The sequence below is a fragment of the Mustela erminea genome, chromosome 21, assembly GCF_009829155.1.
Source record: "Mustela erminea isolate mMusErm1 chromosome 21, mMusErm1.Pri, whole genome shotgun sequence".
NCBI lineage: Eukaryota > Metazoa > Chordata > Mammalia > Carnivora > Mustelidae > Mustela > Mustela erminea.
This window is the reverse complement of record NC_045634.1, coordinates 38,770,314-38,795,201: the sequence shown is the minus strand read 5'-3', so window position 1 is coordinate 38,795,201 and position 24,888 is coordinate 38,770,314. Positions and strand designations below refer to the sequence as shown.

General features: G+C 53.9%; 1 pseudogene; it reads left to right on the top strand.

Annotated features, from left to right (window-relative positions):
- The first annotated feature begins 20 nt into the window (after positions 1-20).
- On the top strand, positions 21-8,637 carry LOC116581803 (annotated as a pseudogene).
- The last annotated feature ends 16,251 nt before the right edge of the window (positions 8,638-24,888 follow it).

Below are 24,888 nucleotides of genomic sequence, written 5' to 3'. Positions count from 1 at the left end.
GGAGAGGCAGACGGAGAGGGCCCAGCAGGCTCCCTGCCAAGCAAGGAGCCGGATGTGGGACTCGATCCCTGGACCCAGAGATCATGACCTCAGTTGAAGGCAGTCGCTTCACCAACGGAGCCCCCGGCACGCCCTCTGTGTCAGTTCTAGGTATGCTGTACGTGCTTACGTGTTTGCTAAAAGCAAACTGAACTCTGCTCTCTACAGCCTGTGCAAATGTGGTAGGTCTTTCATGAAACCATCGTGTGGTGGGGAGCTCCCTGATGAATTTCCTACTTTCTTCTCTGGAAATTGGTCTCTGTTGGGGTTGATCTTGGTTGTTTTTTTTTTTGTTTTCCTAGAAAAATTTTTTTTTCCTAGAAAATTACTCATTTCATCTAAGCTACCAGTTTTTTTAGATTTTGTGTATGTGTGTGTGTGTAGAGGGCTCACATGTTTCTGAAGTGACTCAATCAGATTTCTGATTTTCCAAGAGGGCTTCGGGGTCCGCCCGGCTGAGCACAGACCCGGAGCCGGTAGTCGTCCTTGTCGTTCTCGGCGCCGGGGCAGCAAGGTGTTCTGAGGCGTCTGGCGTGAAATGCAGGATCTGGGAAACCAGACCCAGTCCGTGACGTGCTAGCTGTCTCAACACGGTCACCTCGTGGGTGGGGGTTCTGACCGTCCTGGGGATAATACCGGCTCTGTCGCCTTCAGCATCCAGGCCACATGGTTCCCGGCCCAGGCCTCGTGCCTCTGCGTCAGCAGGAGACTGAAACGAGTGGCCGTGTGACCCCCGGCCCCGTGGGCTGGTTGTTCACCGCAGGCTGGGCGGGCTGCCTCGGAGGGGCTCTGGGGACAGAGTTAACGCACGCGCTTTACAAAGTCCTCATTCTCCGTTAAAAGTTCACACTGAAGCCAGCGGCCTCCTCCTGGGCCCCTTCCTGAGGGAGGACAGCTAGAGGTTTGTCTCTGTTCTCAGACGTCCGGTGAGGGGTAGAGCCCGTCACACTCTCGGGCCGTGGGTGCCACGTCCCTGGTGGCCCCCGTCAGAGTCCCCCTGTCACTGCCGCTCCCCGGTCTCCCAGCGAGTTGCTTCTGTCCCAAGTGAGACAGCCTCCGAGACAGGCAGCCTCCGAGACAGGACGTGGGGGCAGGAGTCCTTGTGGCCAACACAGGAGGTGGGGCGGGGTGGGGGCAGCGAGAGGCAGGAGAACAGCCACGAGGGTGTCCGCAGTCCACGGCCAGCACGGCAGGCGGAGGGCCCCGCCAGAAGCACAGACTGCGGGGAGCACGGGCTTCCCACCGTGTTGCTGCGGTGGAGGCCGGCTCCGCACCTGCTGGAGGCGGCGGTGGGGTCCCGGCCCGCCCCGTCCTGCTCCGGGTGTGGGTGGTTTCTCCAGACTAAGGGATGCAGACAGTGGGCCTGGGGACTGGCCCGGGCACTGGGTCGTGCTGCCCGGGGCAGTGCTCAGGACGCCTGCCTTGGCAGCCGCGAGCCTCACAGAACAGGTACTCGCAAAGACGGGTGTTGGTCAGATCGTGTCCGTGGTGGTGGGTGCAGATACTGGGTGTTTTTTCCCCTCGGGACCTGTTTCACGATGCATCCGAGTAGCCGTGAGGACGTTCCACTGGTCCTGAGCCCCGCCTGGCATCCAGCGTGCGATCCTCACGGGGGCCCCCAGGTCTCTCCGCCTGTTCCGGACCCCAGAGCGGGGATGGCGTCCAGGGGTCTGCAGGGGCGGGAAGCCTGGGTCGGTGGTAGCAAACTCTGGATTTGGCTGCTTTCTGCCTGACAGCTCACAAGAAGGGTTGGCGCGGTTGAGATGTCGAACTCTTGCCCAGCGCGCGGGAGGCCGGGGACCCGTGTCGCGTGCTGCCGCTACTTCTCGGACTCCTAACGACAGAGTGAGTCTGCCGGGCCGGTAGCTCCGGACCAGTGTCGGGGTCCTGTTGCTGCTGTTCCTCCGCGTGTCGAGCAGCACAGGCCTGCTCTCCATGGTCCCGAAGCTCTGCTGTCCAGGGCGGGTCTCGAGGGGCCAAAACCTGGTGTTGGCAGAGCCAGGGTCATCCGTGGTGGCCGTGGGGGAGGACCCTTGAGTTGCTGGCGAAGTCAGCTGCTTGCCATGGTGGGACAGAGACCCCCTTGCTGCCGACCATCGGGCTGGCTCGTCCCCTGCCCACAGGGCGCGCTGCATGGCCCTTGCCCCGCTCAGTCCTCCCCCAGTCCCGGGCCCTCTTCCCAGAATCCACAGGGGCAGGCCTCCCACCTCCAAAGGTGTGTGTGCACCTTGGATCCACCGGGTGCTCGGGGCCAGGTCGCTGGACACCGCGGCAGAGCCCCTTCCCCACGATGGGGACACCTGTGTAAGCCCCAGGGGGTTAGGATGGGGACATTTTGGGGGTCCGTTGTTTGTGCCTATCATAATGTTATTTGCCTGGTTTTCAGCTAGAATTCCTGTCCCTTTTTTGAACGTTGATTTGCTGAAGTTTCTGGTCTCTCTGAGGTACTGAGTTTTTTAACTGCGCATCTCCTCGTTCAGTCTTTTCCTTGTTCATTTCACGGTTTGCCTCATTTAGCATAAACGTTCACACGGTGTAATCCAGTTAACGGATCTCATGGGTTATGCTGCTGGCGACTGGGGGGGTTTCCCCATCCTGTGTTCCAGAGACGCCACCCTGTGTCATCGGCTGTTCGTCCTGTAGTTTTCTCTTCCCCGTGCCCTGGGACTCACCCTTGTTTGTGGTGCGAGTGGGTCTTCTGGTATTTCAGGGCCGCAAACCACCCCAAAACTTGGCGGGGTAAGCAGCTCTTTCCTGTGTGCGTAGCTTCTTGGATCAGGGATGCAGACGGGGCCTGTTTCCGCTCTGCAGTGGTGGGAGCTAGAATTCTCCAGAAGCTTTTCCACGTGTACCCCGGGGTGGGACACTGGCCAGCTCTGAGTCTGTCCCCACGGAGAGGGGAGCTCCCCCTGCCCTCCCTGAGCAGCCGGTTAGTAACGTCTCCGGGAACACGGACAGCGTTCACTTGTGCTTGTGTGTCCGGACGTGTCCACGGGGCCCTGTCGGTCAGTCTGGTCTGCGGATCTGGTGTCCACGGACCATCTCTCTGCAGAGTTCCGCCCTGTCCCGCCAACCCTCCGTCCTTGCTATTTTCGTGAGTTTGCTTTGCGCCTTGGCCAGCCCATACCGCAGCGCAGAGCCCGGGCACCCAAGGTCGTCATCAGGTCCCACTTCCTTTCTGATGCCCAGTCTGTGTAGAGAAAGGCCGCGGCCCTCCCACGGGCCGTCACTGAGCTTGAACACCACAGGTCCTGCCCTCGAGTGCCCTGTCCACGCCTCATGGTGAGTCTCCTAGACTCGTCCCTGTCGGCCCTGCTTCCTGTGTCCCCAGAGGCCAGTGCATCAAGCGCTGCACCTTCCAGCTCAGACCGGCTTTGCCTGTTCTAGAACATCCCGCAGCCGCACTGCAGGCTCTGTCCCTGGGGCCTGGCTCCTCCAGCCCGTGTGTGGGCTCTGTGCACAGACCGGGTCTCAGGAGCGCAGAGCGCTGGGTCTCTGCACCCCGCTGTGGCGTGTGCCTCGCTCGGCCTGCATGCTGGCTGCCGCTCGCAGGTGCTGGGTCATAGGCAGTTTCCGGCTCTCGGTCACGCAGCCGCCACGACAGCCCCTCCGTGTGCACCTGCCGGTTCTCCCAGGTAAACGCTGCAGGGGGACTCGTAGGGATTGGTGGGAGCTTAACTTACGGTAAAAATCCATCCTTGCGCAGGGCAGTCACCACGGAGGCAAGGTTGGCGGCGGTGTGGCCAGTCCTCTGTGTTCTCGTGGTCCCCGGCTGCTGGGTGACCACCGAGACGTGGCCACGTCACTGCCCGGTCTCCCTCGGATCGGCCTCCCGTTCCTTGGCAGCCACCAACCCAGCCTCGGGCTGGGCTGGGGCCGCTGCCGCCTCCGAGCTCGGGTAACTTCACATCGGGCGCCTTCCCGGGTGTGTCCCTGGCGCAGTGAGCACAGGGTCGTGCTCTCTTCCGGCCTAAGGAGCACGTGGGCCCAGGCAGCCCTGGTGCGTCTGACTTCACGGAGACTGCTGGTGTGGGCGGCGTGGGTGCGTCCGTCTCCCGTCTGCCTGTCTGTCCCACGCGGCCCCTGCCTCCCTCCGAGTCTGTCCCTGCTCTTACTCCATTTTCTGGCCGCTCTGAAGCAGACGCCTCCCCTGCGTTCCTGCGCGGCAGGCCCTCCCCCTGCGCCGTCACGGTGCGTCGCCCCTCGGGAAAGGGCCAGCTCGCGCCCCGTGCGCTGCCCCGTGCGCCGCCCCGTGCGCTGCCCCGTGCAGTGGCTGCCCCGTGCGCTGCCCCGTGCGCTGCCCCGTGCGCTGCCCCGTGCGCTGCCCCGTGCGCCGCCCCGTGCGCCGCCCCGTGCGCCGCCCCGTGCGCCGCCCCGTGCGCTGCCCCGTGCAGTGGCTGCCCCGTGCGCTGCCCCGTGCGCCGCCCCGTGCGCTGCCCCGTGCAGTGGCTGCCCCGTGCGCTGCCCTGTGCGCCGCCCCGTGCAGTGGCTGCCCCGTGCGCTGCCCCGTGCAGTGGCTGCCCCGTGCAGTGGCTGCCCCGTGCAGTGGCTGCCCCGTGCAGTGGCTGCCCCGTGCAGTGGCTGCCCCGTGCGCCGCCCCGTGCGCCGCCCCGTGCGCCGCCCCGTGCGCCGCCCCGTGCGCTGCCCCGTGCAGTGGCTGCAGCTTCTCGGTCTCGTTCTCGCTGCAGCTGTGGCGTCGTGTTTTCAAAAAAAATGCCTTTCATCTGCATTTTCTCATCAGTTTGTAACTTTAAAATACTTTGTTCTTGTTTTGGCAAATCTAGCATCTGTAGTGTCAGGGGTGTTGTATATTTTATTTGCATTTTCTTGTCTGGTTGTTGTTTTGTTTTTTTAAGATTTTTATTTGAGGGCGCCGGGGTGGCTCAGTCCTTAGGCATCTGCCTTTGCCTCAGGTCATGATCTCAGGGCCCTGGAACTGAGTCCTGCCTCGGGCTCTCTGCGCGGCAGGAGGCCTGCTTCCCCCTCTGCCCCTGCTGTGTTCTGCTCTCGCTGTTTCTTTCTCTGTCAGATAAATAAGTAAAATCTTAAAATAATAAAAAATAAAGATTTTTATTTGAGAGGGAGAGAGAGGAACACAAGCAGAGGCAGAGGGAGAAGCAGGCTCCCCACGGAGCAGGGGAAGGACCCTTCCCAGGACCCGGGGATCATGACTTGAGCCAAAGGTGGACACTTAAGCCCCCGGCGCCCTGTTTTCTGGTGTTGACAGTGTTGCTCAGGGTCTGTTTACATTAGTAGAGCTTCCAAGAAGTAGGAGTTTTCTGTTGCTAACCCGTTCACTTTCTCAATAACATTTCTGTTACTGTTTCCTGTGACTTTGACTTAATTCAGTTTCCTTTTTCTAAATGTTTGTATTGAATATTTGTGGGGTTTTTTTTGCAGTTTTCTTGTTTTCTGCACTTTGAAATTACAGAATTTCCTTGAAGAACTGCTTTATCTTTCTTTGTGTTGACATTTCTGTTTTCATTTTCATTCAATTCTAAATATTTTTTAACCCTGTAAGGTTTTTACTTTGAGGCCCCAGTGTCATTTAGTAATAGTATTTTTTCCCCAGATGTGGTGTTTTTACAGCAATGTCCTGTTGGTGTTTATGTTGGAAATCACCGTCCTGCGCAAGCGAGGATGTGATCCCTTGGCTGCTTCGCGTTTACCGGGTTTCCTTCATTGCTAAATACAGGCTTCTCGACACGTGGTCCGGTTTACAGACAGCCCGCGTACATCTTTAAGAATCGGAGCCGTCGTCTCTGCTGGATGCGGAGTCCACGTAGGTCTGACAGCTTAGCCTTACACATGTGTTTACAACTTCGTTTCCCTGCGATGTTTCCTCCAGCCGCAGCTGCCAGCTTGTGTTTTTCTCTGTACAGTTGTCAGGTTTTGCCTGTTCAAAGTGCAGAAAACAAGAAAACTGCCGTTCCCAAGTGCCGTGTGGTACCTGCGTGTTCCTGACGGTCCCCCCGGCCCGGTGTTCTCGGCCTCACGTTCGTCCGTCGGAGGACGCCTTCTCTTCACCCCCAAACGTGGCAGAGCCTTCGGCCGTTCTCCAGCTGTCTGGATTCTCTCTACCGTCTTCTTAGTTCCTCAGCTGAAGCCCGGGGCTGTGCTCCTGGCCCCCGCTGCAGGTGCACCTCCCCGCTCCCACGGGGGGCGGGGGGACACAGGTCACCGGCACCAGGTATCGGGCACGCCATGGCCCATGGCTTCCTCCCACTCCGGTCCCCGTCCCCCAGCGTGGTCTTCTTCCTCCCTCAGTTTGAGACCCCAGTTCGGGGGCCATTGTGGCCCCTTAGCATACCTGTTCCCGGAACCAGCGCAGGAGATACCCACCTGCCTGGAACGTCTCCAGCTTCCCAGCTGCACTGTGGCCTGGTGTTAGGGACAGGGGCTCCGTCTGGCTCTGTTCCTGGGAGGGACGGTGTCTCTGGACGGGTGCATGTGGGCTCCTGGTGCCTCGGTGCTGCGCCCCTGGAGGTGGTCTCACTTCCTCTCCCTGTGGAGCTTGCTGGGGCCTTTCCTCCACGCCAACTGCCGGCCCCACCGAGCTGTGGAAAGCCCAAGGGAGCCATCTGTGAGGTCGTGTGCAGGCGCGGCGAGTGCCAGACCCAGGGACTTCAGACCAGTACAACCCAAGAGGGCCCAGTTCCGTACAGCCCAGCCCAGTATAACCCAGCCCACTGGAGCCCAGTATAGCCCAGTGCAGCTCAGCCCAGTGGAGCCCAGCTCCCTGTGCCCTGGGCACAGGGCAGGGGAGGGAGAGTCAGGGACTCACGGGCACAGACGGCTGGGCTGGAAGAGGACCGCGTCCCGGGGTGGGCGGTGGCAACCGTGGGCCCCGGAGTGCCTGCTCCGTGCCGCTGGCCTGTCCACCTGAAAATGGCTACAAGAGTACGTTTCACGTCACGTGTGTTTCACCTCGGTTAAAGCCAGTACTAGCAGTCGGCGGCTGCAGTTACTGTTTGCCTTGATTTTGCTCTTACTGCAGAATTCTGCAAGAAAAAGCAATAGGACTAAATTCCTGCAATTCATAAACCCGTAAACGTAGTCTGTGGCCGTGTGAAGCCATCACAGACCTCGGGGACTTCTGTGTGGTCCACGGGTGACCCCCAGCCACAGCGCAGCAGGCTGCACCACAAGGGGCACACGGCGCAAACCCCCCTCGAACTGTCCGGAAGCTCCGTGAGGCCGGTGGGGACCCGGGCCGACTCCCCCGGATGCACCTGCGGATGGCCTGGCCCTGCGCCTCAGTCCCCCAGCCTAGGCATGAGGCCGCCCGAGACATCCAGAGTGCCACTGGGAGATCACGACCCCTGGGGGGTGGGTACGTGCTGGCCATTCCCCCGGCAGGGCCTAGTGGTGCGTGTCGTGTGGTCTCTCCGGAGCACGGGACGGGAGCCCCACAACTGGAAGCCTGTCTGCATGTGCGCGTGTGTACACATGCCGGCGGTCCACGTACCTCGTGGCTACGGATCCCACCTGACCTCGCGTAACGGGCACAGAGTACGTAGCCCAACAAGTATTACCAGGTGCTGGGAACGTAGCGTTTTTGGGGAGGACAGGTTTGGCAGATCTGGGTGACACCGTAAGAGCACGTGCAGGGAGAGCCAGGGGCTGAGCCCAGGGAGGGGTCCCAGCTATGTGCGGCCCTCACGCTTGCCGGCGTGTCTTCCCTAACGCCCGGTCACACCCTCGCTGGCCCGCCGCCTGGTGATCCAGGCCTTTCCTGGGGCCACGCTGCCTTTGGAGTTTGGGGACAACAGATACCCAAAGGCCTCCACAGGGAACGTCCAGCTCTCACCATCGGAGGGGCCGCTCATGCTGGCCTTGAACCTGCAGCCGCTGCGTTCACCCGTTCCCGCCGCACACGGGGTCGCGCAGGGCCATCTTCCCTCCCCACCGGAGGACACCAGTCAGCAGCCAGCGGGCAGTGACGGCTCCTGTCCTCCAAGTGTCCTTACGTGGCCTGTCCCTTCGCAGCGGCCACTTCCTCTTTGCAGGAAAACCTTCAGGAGAAGGTTCCTCTGCTTCCTCCTGTCCTGTTCTGCTCAGCCCCGTGCCAGCCAGGCCCGCGCCAGCCGCCCCTCCCCTGTTCACCCCACCACCAGGCCCCCAACCTCCCCCATCCCCTACCCAGCCAGGGCTGAGTAAGCACTTCCAGAGCCGCCTCCTACAGGGAGCCCTGCCTTTCTCCCTCTTTTCTGTCGGCCTCTTGATCCTCAGAACCTCTCCGCTGTCCTGTTCTGTCCGTGGACGAGCTCACCTGTCCCTCGGGTTCCAGCCACATCTGTGCTCACCGGCAGCCCAGCCCAGAGTGCTGCCGGCCTCTGACGTCCCCTGTGGGATCTTGAACACATCCCAGCTTCGCACGACCGCAGCTCCGTCCCCGAGAGACTCGGGCGTTGTGCGCCGTCTGCACGTGGGCCCTCGCGGTCTGGTGTTCCGGGGACTGCCGCTGCCGGGCCGGGCCGGCGCAGGGACAGCAGGAGCCGCAGGACGGTGACAGAGTGGCGGAGGTGACGGCAGTTTGCTCACGAAGCTGTGGTTTTAGAAAAGTTATTTTTCGTGAAATAAACTGTTAACGTGTGACGGATGTTATTTTTAACGAATTAATGCTTTCAAGTAGCCTCACGTTGGCTTCGTAGCCCAGTCAGCGTGGCAGAGCGTCCTCCAGCCCAGGGTCGCGAACAGCGAGGGTCCCGGGAGCCAAGCCCCGAGCCGGGCCGCGTCCCACCCTCGCCACCTGCCACTGGGCCGGGAGGGACTTGGGGCACCTGCTGAGGATGGTACACAGGCCTTCCCCAGCAGGAGCACCGGCGGGACGGGGTGATCCAGCGGGGATGACTGGGGGCACTGCCCGGGGCAGGTGGGTCACAGGTCGAGTTACCGAGAGGGGCCGTCGGGACTCGGGCCCTTCTAGTGCGTCTGGGCTGCTGTCGCGCACGCGGCTAGGGCTTCTCGGGACTTGACGTGCTGCGCAGTGAAGGCCTCCTCCCCGTGTCCTCTAGTGGAGGAGGGGCTAGGAGCCCCCTGCCAAAGGCCCTCCACCCTGACACGAGCACACTGCGGGGTCAGGATTAAACATCCGGATTCTGGGGGGTCCACAGGACAGAGCCGAGCAGCGGCACCCCGCTAAGGTAAAGGAAGGTTGCTGAGGGCCGGCCAGGCCACGAGACCATGCCTGGGGGTGGGGAGGGGGGGACTGTGGCTCCGCGGACTCTGCAGGCCTCCGGCAAACCCAACAATGGAACGACAGGGAAGGGTCCCGAGAGTTCAAGGGAGCCCTGGGCAGAGCCAGGTGCAGGAGAGCCCGCCGTCCAGTCCCCATCGCCTGCGCTGGTCTGTCACTGACGCGAGGGGACGCTGGGCCCCAGCGCTTCCCAGTTCCCTGGGGTTAGAGTCCGATGTCTGCCTGAAAGGTGGGGGGCCCCGCAGCTGCCTTCTCCGCATCGCCTGGCGGCCAGGGCAGTGGTGTGCAGACGTCACCTCGCCGAGAAGCAGCAGAGAGCTGCCCCCTGCTCCTCCAACTTCCCGGGAGAAACCCAGACCCCCTGGGCGGTCACAGGTGCCATTTGCTGTTTCTCCCTCTCGATAAATGTTAGTGGCGGGGCGCCTGGGGGGCTCAGTGGGTTGGGCGCCTGCCTTCGGCTCAGGTCATGATCCCAGGGTCCTGGGATCGAGTTCCGCATCGGGCTCTCTGCTCAGGAGGGAGCCTGCTTCCTCCTCTCTCTCTGCCTACTTGTGATCTCTGTCAGATAAATAAAACCTTAAAAAAAAAAAATTTCCTTTGCAGTTGCACCAAAAAGAATAAGGTAGACTTAACCAAAAAGTTAAAAGACTGTCCTCTGAAAACAACAAAACATTCATTAAAGAAATAGAAGATGACAGAGCTGGACGGAAATGTATTCAGTCTTCCTAGACTGGAGACTGAATATTGTCAGAGCGTCCACACTACTCAGAGCAACCCACAGATTCAGTGCAAGCCCCGTCAAAATCCCAACAGCATTTCTTCACAAAATGAGAACAAATAATCCTAAAATTTGCATGGAACCACCAAAGCTCCCCAGTAGCCAAAGCATTCTTGAGAAGGAAGAATAAAACTGGAGGTAACACAATCCCAGATTTAAGTTCTATTACAAAGTTGTAATAACCCAAACAGTATGGTCCTGGCACAAAAACAGACTCACAGAACAACAGATCAGACTAGAAAGTCCAGGAAGAAATCGACATTTGTGTGGTCACTCCACGGACACCAAAGGAAGAAAGAGTATACAGTGGGGGCAGGCAGTCATGAATGGTGCTGGGAAAACCAGTGGGTGTGTGCAAAAGAGTAAAACGATCAGTTTCTTACATTAGACACACATTAGCTCAGATATATGTTAGACAAAATCCATAAATATCCTAGTTAAAAAAAAAAGTAATTTCTGACATTAGCCTAAGCAGCATTTTTCTAGCTATTTCTCCTCAGGCAAGGTAAGCAAAGGCACAAGCACAGTACGGGGACCACACTCCCACCAAAGCTTTTGCACAGCAAAGAAAACCAACAAAACGAAAAGGCAACATACTAAGTGGGAGAATATATTTGCAAATAATATATATGAAAAGGGATTAATCCAGAATATATTAAGCACTTACACAACTCAACAACCAACCAACCATCTAATTAAAGGTGGGTTGAGGTCCTGAGCATTCTTCTGGAGAAGACATAACATGGCTAACATACATGAAAAGATGCTCAACCTCACTATCAAAAAGAATAAAGAAGGGGCCCCTGGGGGGCTCCGTGGGTTAAAGCCTCTGCCTTCGGCTCAGGTCATGATCTCAGGGTCCTGGAATCGAGCCCCGCATCGGGCTCTCTGGTCAATGGGGAGCCTGTTTCCTCCTCTCTCTGCCTGCCTCTCTGCCTACTTGTGATTTCTCTTTCAAATAAAAATCTTATAAAAAAAGAATAAAAAATAAAGAATATTCTTCAACATAATGAGAGATCACCTGGCACATCTTATTTTATAAGAAAATACAAGTGTTGGCAATGATATGGAGAAAAAGGAACCCTTGTGCACTGTTGGTGGGAATGCACATTGGTGCGGCCGCCCTGGAAAACACTGTAGAATATTCTCAAAGAACTAAAAATAGAGATACCATATGATTTAGCAATTCCACTACTTGGTATTTCCCAAGGAAAATGAAAATACTAATTTGAAAAGATACTGCACTCCTTGCTTATTGTAGTACTGTTCACAATGTCAAGAAATGGAAGCAACCCACACGTACTTTTTTTCTCTCTTTTTTTTTTAAGATTTTATGTATTTATTTGACACAAAGAAATCACAAGTAGATGGAGAGGCAGGCAGAGAGAGAGAGAGGGAAGCAGGCTCCCTGCTGAGCAGAGAGCCCGATGCGGGACCCGATCCCAGGACCCTGAGACCACGACCCGAGCCGAAGGCAGAGGCTCAACCCACCGAGCAGAGAGAGAGAGAGAGAGAGATCACAAGCAGGCAGGCAGAGAGAGGGGGTGGGGAAGCAGGCTCCCCACTGAGCAGAGACCTGGATGCGGGCTCAATCCCAGGACCCTGAGATCATGAACTGGGCCGAAGGCAGACACTTAACCCACTGAGCCACCCAGGTGCCCCTAAGTTTACTTTTCTTCTTACCCTACTTTTTTAACTTTTCCACTTTCCTCTTTTTCCTCTTTTAACATCTTTAAACTATTTTATCTTAACAATGACTTTTTAAAAAATCTTTTTAAATTTTCATTGTTAAAGTCATATTTTATCCCTTCATTGTATTTAACCTTATTTTTTGTATACATATACTTTTTTCTTTAAAATTTTGAATAGATCAAAATATACCCTAAATCTAGCACATGGCTTTGTTCTAGTCTTCAGTCTGATCACATTCTCTTCTTTTGTCTTTTTTTTTCTTTTTTTCAACCAACTTATTGTATCAATTCCTTTTTTAGAAACTTTTAAAATTTTTCATCTTTACAGACATATCCCATCCCTTCATCGTGTTTACCCTTATTCTTGTATATATACAGGTTTTCCTTTCTTCAAAATTTTGGGAGTTACTTTCTTCTAAGAGATCGGAATGCACCAAAAATCAAGTGGGTGGCTCTGTTCTATTCACCAGTCATTCATATATATATATATATATATATATATATATATATATATATATAAAATATGTATTTTGTATACATATATACATATATATTTCCCCCCTTTGTATACATATATATGTGTGCGTATATATATATATGTATGTGTGTGTATTTTCCTCCCTTTATTCTCTCCCCAGTTTGGGGTCTCTTCTGATTTGGTTAGCATGTATTTTTCTGGAGTCTTTGCCATGCCTTTAGTATTTTATTCTCTCTTTCATATATTCTCATCTGAATAAAATGACAAGGCAGAAAAACTCACCACAAAAAAAGATTAGGAGGCAGTACTGAGGGCCAGGGGCCTAATCAATATGGACATTGGTAACATGTCAGCTCTAGAGTTCAGAACAACAATTCTCAAGGTGCTAGCTGGGCTCAAAAAAGGTATGGAAGGTATCAGACAATCCCTTTCTAGAGAAATAAAATCTCTTTCTGGAGAAATAAAATACCCTTCTGGAGAAATAAAACAACTAAAATCTAACCAAGTTAAAATAAAAAAAGTTATGGGACACCTGGGTGGAAATAAAGGCCTTAAATGACACACTGGACCAGATGGACATCACAGATATGTTCAGAACATTCCATCCCAAAGCAACAGAATACACATTCTTCTCTAGTGCACATGGAACATTCTCCAGAATAGATCACATCCTGGGTCACAAATCAGGTTTCAACCATTACCAAAAGATTGTGATCATTCCCTGCATATTTTCAGATGTCAATGTTCTGAATCTAGAACTCAGTCACAAGAGGAAAGTTGGAAAGAACTCAAATACATGGAGGCTAAAGAGCATCCTACTAAAGAATGAATGTGTCAACCAGGAAATTAAAGAATTGAAAATATTCATGAAAATGAAAACACAACTGTTCAAAATCTGTGGGACACAGCAAAGGTGGCCCTGAGAGGAAAGTATATAGTGATACAAGCCTTTCTCAAGAAACAAGAAAGGTATCATACACAACCTAACTCTACACCTAAAGGAGCTGGAGAAAGAACAGCAAAGAAAGCCTAAACCCAGCAGGAGAAGTGAAATCCTAAAGATCAGAGCAGAAATCACTGAAATAGAAACCAAAAGAAAAGTAGAACAAATCAACAAAACTAGGAACTGGTTCTTTGAAAGAATTAGGAAGATTGACAAACCCCTGGCTAGACTTATCCGAAAGAAAATAGAAAGAACCCAAATTAATAAAATCATGAAAGAAAGATGAGATTACAACTGACACCAAAGAAATAAGAACATATTATGAGCAACTATACACCAGCACATTAGACAATCTGGAAAAAATGGATGCATTCTTGGAGATATGTAAATTACCCAAACTGAACCAGGAAGAAATAAAAAACTGGAACAGACCCATAACCAATAAGGGGATTGAAGCAGTCGTCAAAATCTACCAACAAACAAGAGCCCAGGGCGAGACAGCTTCCCAGGGGAATTCTACCAATCATTTAAAGAAGAATTAATACCTATTCTCCTGAAACTGTTCCAAAAAAAAAAAAAAATAGAAATGGAAGGAAAACTTCCAAACTCATTTTATGAAGCCAGCATTACCTTGATCCCAAAACCAGACAAAGACCCCACCAAAAAGAAGAATTACAGACCAATATCTTTGATGAACACAGATGCAAAAATTCTCACCAAAATACTAGCCAATAGGATACAACAGTACATTGAAAGGATTATTCACCATGGCCAAGTGGGATTTATTCCAGGGCTGCAAGTTTGGCTCAACATCTGCAAATCAATCCATGTGATACAACACATTAATAAAAGAAAGAACAGGGCGCCTGGGTGGCGCAGTGGGTTGAGCCGCTGCCTTCGGCTTGGGTCATGATCTCAGGGTCCTTGGATCGAGTCCCGCATCGGGCTCTCTGCTCAGCGGGGAGCCTGCTTCCCTCTATCTCTCTCTCTGCTTGCCTCTCTGCCTACTTGTGATTTCTGTCAAAGAAATAAATAAAATCGTTCTAAATAAATAAATAAATAAATAAAAGAACCATAGGATACTCTCAACAGATGCTGAAAAAGCACTTGACAAAATACAGCATTCTTTCTTTATCAAAATTCTTCAAAGTGTAGGGATAGAGGGTATATACCTCAACAAAGCCATCTATGAAAAACCCACACCAAATATCATTCTCAATGGGGAAAAACTAAGAGCTTTTCCCCTAAGGTCAGGAACACGGTAGGGATGTCCACTATCACCATTGCTATTCAACATAGTACTAGAAGTCCTAGCCTCAGCAATCAGACAACAAAAAGAAATAAAAGGCATCTGAATCGGCAAAGAAAAAGTCAAACTATCACTCTTTGCCGATGATAGCATATTTTATATGGAAAACCCAGAGGACTCTACTCCAAAAATCCTAGAACTCATACAGGAATTCTGGAAAGTGTCAAGATATACAATCAATGCACAGAAATCAGTTGCATTCTATACACCAACAACAAGACAGAAGAAAGAGAAATTAAGGAGTCAATCCCATTTACAGTTGCACCCAAAACCGTAAGATACCTAGGAATAAACCTAACCAAAGCGGCAAAGAATCTGTACTCAGAAAACTATGAAGTAATCATGAAAGAAATTGAGAAAGACACAAAGAAATGGAAAAATGTTCCATGCTCATGGACTGGAAGAACAAATATTGTGAAAATATCTACACTACCTAAAGCAATCTACATGTTTAATGCAATCTCTGTAAAAGACCATCAACTTTTTTCAAAGAAATGGAACAAATAATCCTAAAATTTATGTGGAACCAGAAAAGATCCTGAATAGCCAGAGGAATGTTGAAAAGAAAACCAAAGTTGGTGGCATCACAATTCCAGACTTCAAGCTCTATTACAAAGCTGTCATCATCAAGACAGCATGGTACTGGCACAAAAGCAGACAGATAGATAAATGGAACAGAATAGAGAGCCCAGAAATGGATGCTCAACTTTATGGTCAACTAATCTTTGACAAAGCAGGAAAGAATGTCCAATGGAAAAAAGACAGTCTCTTCAACAAATGGTGTTGGGAAAACTGGACAGCCACATGCAGAAGAATGAAACTGGACCATTTCCTTACACCACACACAAAAAAATAGACTTAAAATCGATGAAAGAGGGGCACCTGGGTGGCTCAGTGGGTTAAGGCCTCTGCCTTCGGCTCAGGTCATGATCCCAGGGTTCTGGGATCGAGCCCCACGTTGGGCTCTCTGCTCTGCGGGGAGCCTGATTCCTCCTCTCTCTCTCTCTCTCTGCCTGCCTCTATGCCTACTTGTGATCTCTAATAAAAAAATAAAAATAAATAAAAATTTAAAAAATCGATGAAAGACCTCAATGTGAGACAGGAATCCATCAAAATCCTTGGGGGGAACACAGGCAGCAACCTCTTCAACCTCAGCCACAGTGGCTTCTTCCTAGAGACATCACCAAAGGCAAGGGAAGCAAGGGCAAAAATGAACTATTGGGACTTCATCAAGATCAAAAGTTTTTGCACAGCAAAGGAACAGTCAATAAAACCAAAAGACAACTGACAGAATGGGAGGAGATATTTGCAAGCGACATATCAGATAAAGGGCTAGTATCCAAAATCTAGAAAGAACTTACCAAACTCAACAACCAAAGAACAAATAATCCAATCAAGAAATGGGCAGAAGACATGAACAGATATTTCTGTGAAGAAGACATCCAGATGGCCAACAGACACATGAAAAAGTGCTCCACATCACTCATGATCAGGAAAATACAAATCAAAACCACAATGAGATCCCACCTCACACCAGTCAGAATGGCTAAAATTAAGAAGTCAGGAAATGATAGTTGTTGGCGAGGATGCGGAGAAAGGGGAATCCTCCTACTCTGGGAAGGGACTAAGAAAAAAAGGAATTAAAACAACAACATTGTGAACATACACTGAGTCATAGGCCTTCTACCGCGGCTTCAAGTCCTGGCTTGTTCTAACCCAGCAAGGGCCAGCTTCTTAGAGCTAGAAAGGGTGGGGCTCTTCGTTTACCAGGTGGTCTGCTTGTTAAACAACACAGCCAGAAATAATTGGGGGGGGCACCTGGGGGCTCAGTCAGTTAAGCATCTGCCTTCGTCTCAGCTCATGATCCGGGGTCCCGGGATGGAGCCCCACATTGGGCTCCCTGCTCAGCGGGATAGACAGCTGGCCTGGGAGCTGGACTTCCTGGGAGCAAGTGCACCGAGGGGGAGCCAGGGCCCAGAGGAGACCGTTTGTTTGAGCAGCTCAAAAGCGATGTCCCTTGGGATGGTTTGGCTTCATCGAATCAACGGCTGGTCGTTCTGCTCCGCAGTGACCCACATCCTAGAAATCGGAGAGAACCACCTCTTTCATGGACAAGCTTTTGAGTAACTGTAGTGCTTACAGTGTCATGGGATGGGCCACCACAGCTGTGTTTCCCTTGGTCTCTGAAGCCTGTAGATGACAACCGGGGACAGGGTAACAGCCCAGGCTGCCTCCCTCCTGCTTTGGCCTCTGTTCCTCCGGTGACCTCAGCTTTCTACAGGGCAGAGCCCAGCCTCGGTCCTGCCGGAGGCCACCCAGAAGCCCTGTAGGTGGCGGAGAGTGGGGCGGACCCCATCCTGGAGGAAGGAAGCTGCTGGAGAACACGGGGGCTGGCACCCAGGGAAGCTCCGCAGGGGGCAGGAGAGGCCCCGGCAGAGGCGGGCAGATGCCCGAAGGCTTTCAGCAGGAAGGCACGCGGCCACGGCCGAGGGAGCAGCGGTTCCGAGCAGCGAGAGGGAGACCAGCCCTGCCCGCTGCCCTTGGTGGTGCAAGCGGCCAGACTCCTTGGTGTCCTTAGCGAGATGTGTCCCCCGAGTGAGGTTAAGGGCCACTCCCAGCACTGCTGACATGGCACGTGTGGGAATTTCCTGCACTGGCCGGTTCTCCGGGCAGCCCTGGGCATCCTACTGTGTGTCCTACTGTGCGTCCTACTGTGTGTCGCAGGTAGCGTCATGGCCGCCCGGCCGGGGGCTCCGTCCCGCAGGCCGCCTCCGCCCCCACACCAGCCGCAGGTGCTCCGGGCCGCTTGGCTCTACACCCGAGTTCCCACGGCCCCGTCCTCAGGCTCGGGAACTCGCTCCGGGGGCTCAGAGCTCAGGGAAACACCGACACGCGCCGGCTTATTCCAGAACCCAGCATAGGGTAAGGGATGCAGATGAGCAGCCAGATGGAGACGCACAGAGGACGAGGTCTGGGAGGACTCTCGCGGGGCTGGGGGGCATCACCCCCTCTACACTCTGCATGTTCACCCACCCGGGGCTCCCCGAGTTCCCACTGCTGGGAATTTCGTGGGAATCCTCACGTGGGCGTGATGGAGCACGAAATCCATCTCCAGCCCCGTCTGCTCCTCGGAGGACGTGGGGTGCGGCTGGAGGGGCCCGCCTCTGATGCCGGCTCCAGCCGCCCCGGCCTGAAGCTATGCCTCGCCTCATTCGATCACATGTGCTCCTGCCCCCCAGGAAATTGCAAGGGGGTCCGGGCTCCGCGTCAGGAACTGGGAGCAGAGAAATGGAGGCTTTGTATTTTATCACAAAGGTGTGATGAGAACCGGTTGTAGAACGTGGAGAGGCAGACCTGGCAGTGGGGAATTAGAACATGTGAGCGTCTTGGGGGGGCCCCGCCTTCCCTGGGGGGTTCCGGGGAACAGAGCTGGAGCCTCTGCCACCCTCTGTGTGAGTGTCTGCCCGTTTGGGTGGGGGTCTGTTGGGGTCAGGAGGATCGGCCTGCTGGTGCTTTGAGATAAAGCGGCACTAGGAGGCTGAGGTCTGGGGAAGAAAGTTTCGGAGATGGGGCTGAGCTGGAGCAGGGACACCCTGTCCCTGGTAAGAGCTGAGGACGACAGGTCCGTGTGCGTGCAGCTAGGGAGCGGCCGGAGGGAGGTGCCCCCCAGGCTCAGGACTTAGCTAAGATGCGGGAGAGGGAAGGCGTGGGTGGTCAGCCCCACGGGGCTGCTCGAGGTTGGAATCCTCGTGCGAGGAACATCCGTGAACTGGAAGACCCGAATGTGCTCTGTGTCCGCGGCTGGTGCAGCTCCCAGCGCTCACCGCCCCCCACCCCCGGGCAGCTGGAAGCCGCAGCCCTGCAGCCTCGGGCACCCGAAGTGCCACAATCCCTGGGGTGCTCCGGTCCACTTCACGACTCTCTCTCTGGGCTTCTCCTAGTGGTCCTCAGAGGACGGGGGCCGTGGTTGACGACGGAGTCAGAACAAGTGCTCTACTCTGACATGTGGCGGGGGCGCAGACGCCCCACTTCTCACTAACGGAGAACAGGTTTGGGGGGCAGGTGCTCCCCGAGTCGTGGCCTGCTCTGGCCTGTGTGTCTTGCTAGGCATGGGTGACACCTGTCCTTGTCAGCACTGAGAACTGCAGCTTGTTGCGGGTAGAACAAAGGCTCTCGGAATAGAAAGGAACCTTCTAGATCATCCGTAGGAGTCTTCTTCCTTTGTCCCTTCTTTAACAATGTTTCCCAGCTCCAGCTCCTCAAATTTGGAACTGCTCTGCCAGAAGCTTGGTCTGGGGCGGGGGAGGGGACGGGGCGGGGGGGGGGGGGGGAGAGTGTGGGGGAGGGGAGGGGGAGGCAGTGGGGGAGGAGGAGGCGGTGCTGTCCCTGCCCATGTAAGGAGGGTGCAGCCCTTCGATGGCTCTCAGAGCCCCAGGTCTCAGCCTGCCGGCCTCAAGGAGCCCCGTCCCCTCCCCCCTCGTACCGCAGGTGCTTCCGTGGGAAGCTTCTTGCCGTCCTAGAGCTGCCCCCTCGGCCTCTCCTTCCACTGGACACAGAGCAAAGCAAGAAAACAGCTTAGCCGTTGTTGCAAGTGCTCTGGGAACAAAAACATCCCTGTTTCCCGCCTGGAACAATGCTTCCTTCTCCCACCAGAACCGAGGGCGGTGTTAACCCCTGATCTCCCCCAGGCCCCCCCACGCTCCGCTCCGGTTCCTATGCCTTCTTCCCCTCCCCACAGCGGTTGTCCACGCAGCCTGCCATCCCTCCAAGGGGACAGGCGCATGTTTGAGGTGAGCAGGGACAGGGCACAGGGAGAGAACGCGGCCTCCGCACTTAGGACACCCGCGTGATCGCCCTCTCACCGCCTTCCTGCCTGTCGCTTTCCGCTGAGCGACACACACACATTCCAGTCCGGTGGATGCGATCTGGGCTGAGCTAAGGCAGCCAGACCATCTCCTCCGGTCGTCTGTGTCCCGCTGTCCCTCTGGGGCGTTTGGCGGCTGGAGATGGGGTGTGGGGGGGCTTGACACCCGGCAATTCACGACTCCCGGCCTGTCCTGCAGGCCGTCTTTGTCCACAGCCACACCACCCACCAGGGGCCCACTGGGCCGCTCTAAGTAGGAAGCTGTCTGTAACCGCCTGACCTTGAAACCCAGCTCTGTCCAACACGTGTGCATGTAAACGAGCTCCCCGGAGCAGAGCCCTGAGCACCAGGAGAGGAGGGCCTGGTCTGCGGGGAGGCTGGACCCCAGGGGGCTCGCCTGTGGTTTCAGGGCCGGTTGTGTTGTCCGGGCCCAGGCTGCTCACACCTTCTCTGAGTCATTCCAGACTGCTTTGTCGAGATACCACTGACGTACGAGGAGCCGTGCGGACTTAAGTGTGGACGTCTGCGCACACGTGTGACCACCAGCACGGTTCAGAGAGTGAGTGCGATGACCCTCCTCCACTGAGGACCACCTGCCCCATCAGAAGACCCTCCTGGCGGATTCTTTTTTTTTTTTTTTAAGATTGTATTTATTTATTTGACAAAGAGAGATCACAAGCAGGCAGAGAGGGAGGCAGAGAGAGAGAGGGGGAAGCAGGCTCCCTGCCGAGCAGAAAGCCCGATGCGGGACTCGATCCCAGGACTCTCAGATCATGACCTGAGCTGAAGGCAGAGGCTTAACCCACTGAGCCACCCAGGCATCCCACTGGTGGATTCTTGAATGGCGTCCGTGTTAACCTAGTTGCTTGTGTTTGTTTTTATCTGAGAACTTTGTCAAGACACAAAATGATCCATTGATTGGCAAGGAGGCCCCCCGGGGAAGTGAACTGTACGGCTCCGCCCCAGTGTGCATCTTTGACTCCGTCCTCAGGGATGGGCACTGGGAAGGGGTAGAGGGGAGGGAGAGGCTCAGAGGAAGGTGGAGACCCCCATGGCTCAGACCCACGGTGGAAGAGCCAGATACACGAGAACACTGGGGGCTGAGACCGCTAAGTGGTCTCATACAGCCCGGGGCATCCGGGGGAGCTTTCCTTAACCCAGCGCCGTGGGCTCTGAGCTGCTGTCCATTCTGAAACCTTCCTGGGGCCACGTCTGCCGCCCCCAGGCTTCATGGCGGTCCTTGGCTGCGAGGCACTGGCTGGGATCCTCCCATCACAGCATTTCAAGCAGGGGCTTGGTTGGTGGGGTGCCGGGGATGGCTGGGAGTCAGAAAGCGCTGGGGGGGCTGTGGCACTCTCGGGGGGAGCTGAACCTCTACGTCTGCACAGGTGTCTGTTGGGTTCTCTGTCCGTGGAGGACCCTGGCTCGTACACTGGTTCCTGCTGCTCAACAGCCTCATTATCTCTTGCTGGGGTCAGTCTAATTTTAGCCTTTCTTGTATGCGTGTGATGGTATCTCATTGTGGGCTTCATTTGGATCGTCCTGGAAATTCTACTGCTGAGCACCCTTTCCTGTTCTAATTGGCCATCAGGGAATCTTTGGTGAAGTGTTTGTTTTTAAATACACTTTTTCTTATTGGTTTGTAGGAACTCTTCCTTGGCAAGTCCTTTAGTTTGTGTGCGGACCCTCACTCCCAGTCTGTGCTGAGCTTCTCATTGTCTTAATGGTCATGAGAGAAGCAGAAATGGCCCATTTTTATGGATCTGATTCAACCCTTTAAGTTCTTAGTGCGTTTCGTGTCCTACCCCGAGATTGATATTTTCTACATTTTTTCCCAGGAATTTCATAGATTAAGGCTGTGATCCATCTCAAATTTCTAAATTCCATGTTTAATGCTAATAAGTTATTTGTAGCTTATTTTGGATTTTCTATGTACAACTCTATTATCTCTGCATAGTCATATCTTCCCTCCTCAAGTCTCACACTTTTTTTTTCTTGCCTCATAACACTGGGCAGATTCTCTAGTACAATTTGAACAGAATAGTGATGTATGAAGGTTCTAACACACCTTTCTCAATATTTGGTAGAAACCATAGACAAAACATTGGTGACAAATACGACCAAACTGACCTATACAGAACATTACGTAATACGCACAGAATGCATTCCAGTGCGATTCAAGAACATTAACCAAAATACACGGTCTGCTGGGCCATGAAGGAAGTCTACAAATTTTAAAAACCTGAAATCCTATAGATTATAGTCTTAGACCACAGGGGAATTGAACCATAGTCATAATGAAAAGAAAATCAGAAAGTCTTGCAATGTTTAAAAATTGAACCTAACTGGGGCGCCTGGGTGGCTCAGTGGGTTAAAGTCTCTGCCTTCGGCTCAGGTCATGATCTCAGGGTCCTGGGATCGAGCCCCGCATCGGGCTCTCTGCTCAGCGGGGAGCCTGCTTCCTTCTCTCTCTCTCTGCCTGCCTCTTGCCTACTTGTGATCTCTGTCTGTCAAATGAATAAATAAAAATATTTTTTTAAAAAATTGAACCTCACTTTTATCTCCCAAGAGTCAGTGAGGGACTCACAGTGCGAATTCTGCACCTTCACCGCACGGGGCCCGGAGACTACGGCACTCCGTCTGGGAGGGCACCCACTCTTGGAGGCTGCACAGGAATTAAGGCTCAAATCAGAGCTCTGCCCGCCCCAGCCACACCTGGCAGCCTTGGCCTGAGGTTCCCCCCACCAACCCGCAGCTGCCCTTTCTGGTGGCCCTGCGCTAAGGGGCTCAGCATGGCCCTATGGGATTGGGAAGGCCCAGTCTGAACTACTTCTAGTTACGATGCTGCTACTGTATTGTCCTCATAGGTCCCAAAACATTTCTGAGTGAAAACAATGTGTCATATTGTCCTCAAGTTTTTGAAAATAAGCTTGTGAGCTATTTATTAGAAATGTTGGGCGCCTGGGTGGCTCAGTGGGTTAAGCCGCTGCCTTCGGCTCAGGTCATGATCTCAGGGTCCTGGGATGGAGCCCCGCATCGGGCTCTCTGCTCAGCAGGGAGCCTACTTCCCTCTCTCTCTCTCTCTCTCTCTGTCTGCCTCTCCATCTACTTGTGATTTCTCTCTGTCAAATAAATAAATAAAATCTTAAAAAAAAAAAAAAAAAAGAAATGTTGATTCAATCTGTTTTCATTCTTCTGGGACAATAAACAGCCCCAAATCATGACTATGACTTACCGAGCGCCCACTCCTGTGACACATCCCATGGGCTCTTTGTCGAGTTCTCCCTTTCAAACTCCTAAGTGGAGATGTGCCTATGATTAGTTACATTTTTATATAGTTAGAGACTGTGTAAGTCACACAGGATTTTATCAGGGTCAGAAATCAAAGTGGGTCCCCAAATGGACCCCAAATCCCTGTTTATTCTACGTATGGCGCTATCTTCCCTCTTACCTCAGCTCTTAGTGACCTGGAAATGTGACAAGCATGTGGCTAGCTGGAATTAATTCAGCTGGCCTTTTTCTTTTTTCTTTTCTTTTTCTTTTTTTTTAACGTCTGTCTATTAAAATAATTATCTGGGTGGAAGACCTTTGAGCAAGGTACTCAAATAACCCTAGGAATAGAGACACCGTAATGTTTTTCTGATTTTACAGTCACTGGAAGGAGATGTGTCTTCTCATTGATTCAGCCCCCAGTATCTTCACAGCAGGAAGACAAGTCTGAAACAGTATTTAAAAGTAGCGCAGCCTGTTCTACAAAAGGAGCAAATGCTCGCTAAATATTTCCTTGCCTCCTGTTACTTACTTCCCAACCCTTGTAGTCTCTACATGTTGTGACGACTATTTATGTCACTCAGAATCTGCAGGGAAAGAACTTACACAGAGCATCTGAGCTTTAGGGGTACTTAATGTTTAAATTGACTGTGACAGTTAGCTACTTCGTTCTGTTCTAGAAGCCGTGAATGGGGCTAGAGATCTCTAAGATGTCTGGCAGTTCTAAAATTCTGACTTTAGATTACTTCTATGACTCAGAGACTTGGGCAAGAAGGGGAGGAGTCCAGCGACTGGGAGCACCTCTGTTAACCTGTAACCAGGTAACATTCTGTAGGTGTCACTGTGGTTTCTTTGTATTCTTGTTAAAGATTGTCCCAAGTTCCCCCACTTCAGTCATAATTATAACAATAATCCGTTTTCTTTTTAAATTATAAAATGGGGCTCCTGGATGGCACAGTGGGTTAAGCCTCTGCTTTCTGCTCAGGTCATGATCTCAGTTCTCTGCTTGGTGGGGAGCCTGCTTCTCCCCCCACCCCCACCTGTCTCTCTGCCTACTTGTGATCTCTTTCAAATAAATAAATAAAATTTTAAAAAAGAATCCTGCTGGTTAACAACAGCACGGAGGACAACGTTCTTGTGCATGCTGGACCCTTGGGTGCAGACCCAAGCATTGTGAGTTCACCTCCAGCCACAAACAGACTCACTCATAGTATGAGGATGCTTTGACAGCCTAAGAAGCACTTAGCCATTCCAAGGGTGGAACCAGAAGGGGAGGCTCTTCCCTCTTAAAGCACTAGTTTCAGGCTCTTAAAATTGCCTGGGAAGGAGCGCCTGGGTGGCTCGGGGGGGGGGGGGGGGGTTAAGCCTCTGCCTTCAGCTCAAGCCATGATCTCAGGGTCCTGGGATAGAGTTGGGCTCTCTGCTCGGCGGGGTCCTGCTTCCCCCTCTCTCTCTGCCTGCTTCTTTGCCTACCTATGACCTCTTGTCAAATAAGTAAATAAGTAAATCTTTAAAAAAAAAAAATTGCCTGGGAAATGTGTGAGATCCTTGCATATCCTAACGCCCAAGCCTTGGCGGGCCTGGGAGCAGCTGACTTTCTGCAGAGCCAGGACCGCCCCTGCTGGCAGGAAGAGCTCCCCAAGGGAAGGGGAGGTGCTCTCCGGTAGTCTGCAGCCCCAGGGGGTCCGCGGGGGAAGGGTGGGTGTCTGCTGGGGGGGTCCCGGGTCCCACCCACGACCCCGCCCAGGCGTGCAAGCCCGCGCGTCACAGGAAGGGCCAGGAGTCTGGGGGGTCCTACCCACGACCTCACGCACGCGTGCAAGCCCCGGGGTCCGCGGGGAAGGGTGCCTGTGGGGGTGGGGGTGGGGTCTTGCCTACCGACACCACCCACCCGTGCACAGCCCCAGGGTCCGCGGCAAGAACCCGGTGTTGTGAGTGGGTGGCGGGTCCTGCCCACGCCCACACCCACGCGTGCATAGCCCGAGGGTCAGCAGGAACGGCCAGGAGTCTGGGGGGGCTGTTCTGTCCACGATCCCGCCCACGCGTGCAAGCCGGCGGGCTCTGCGGGAAAGGGCCGGTCTGGAGGGCCCTGCCCCGGCCGGGTCGCGCCCCCACCCCACCCCCGCCCACGCGTGCGCAGCCAGGCCGGGCGTTGGGCTTAGGAGGGGCCGCGGGCGGCCACGTGGCCCCGCAGGAATGCGCGGGCGTGAGGGTGGAGCGCGGCCGAGGACGGGCAGGCGCGCTATCCAATGGGCTCCCGGCACCGTCGGATCCGGCCAATCAGGGCGTGGGGGTGGAGCTGCCTCCCTGTGGGCGG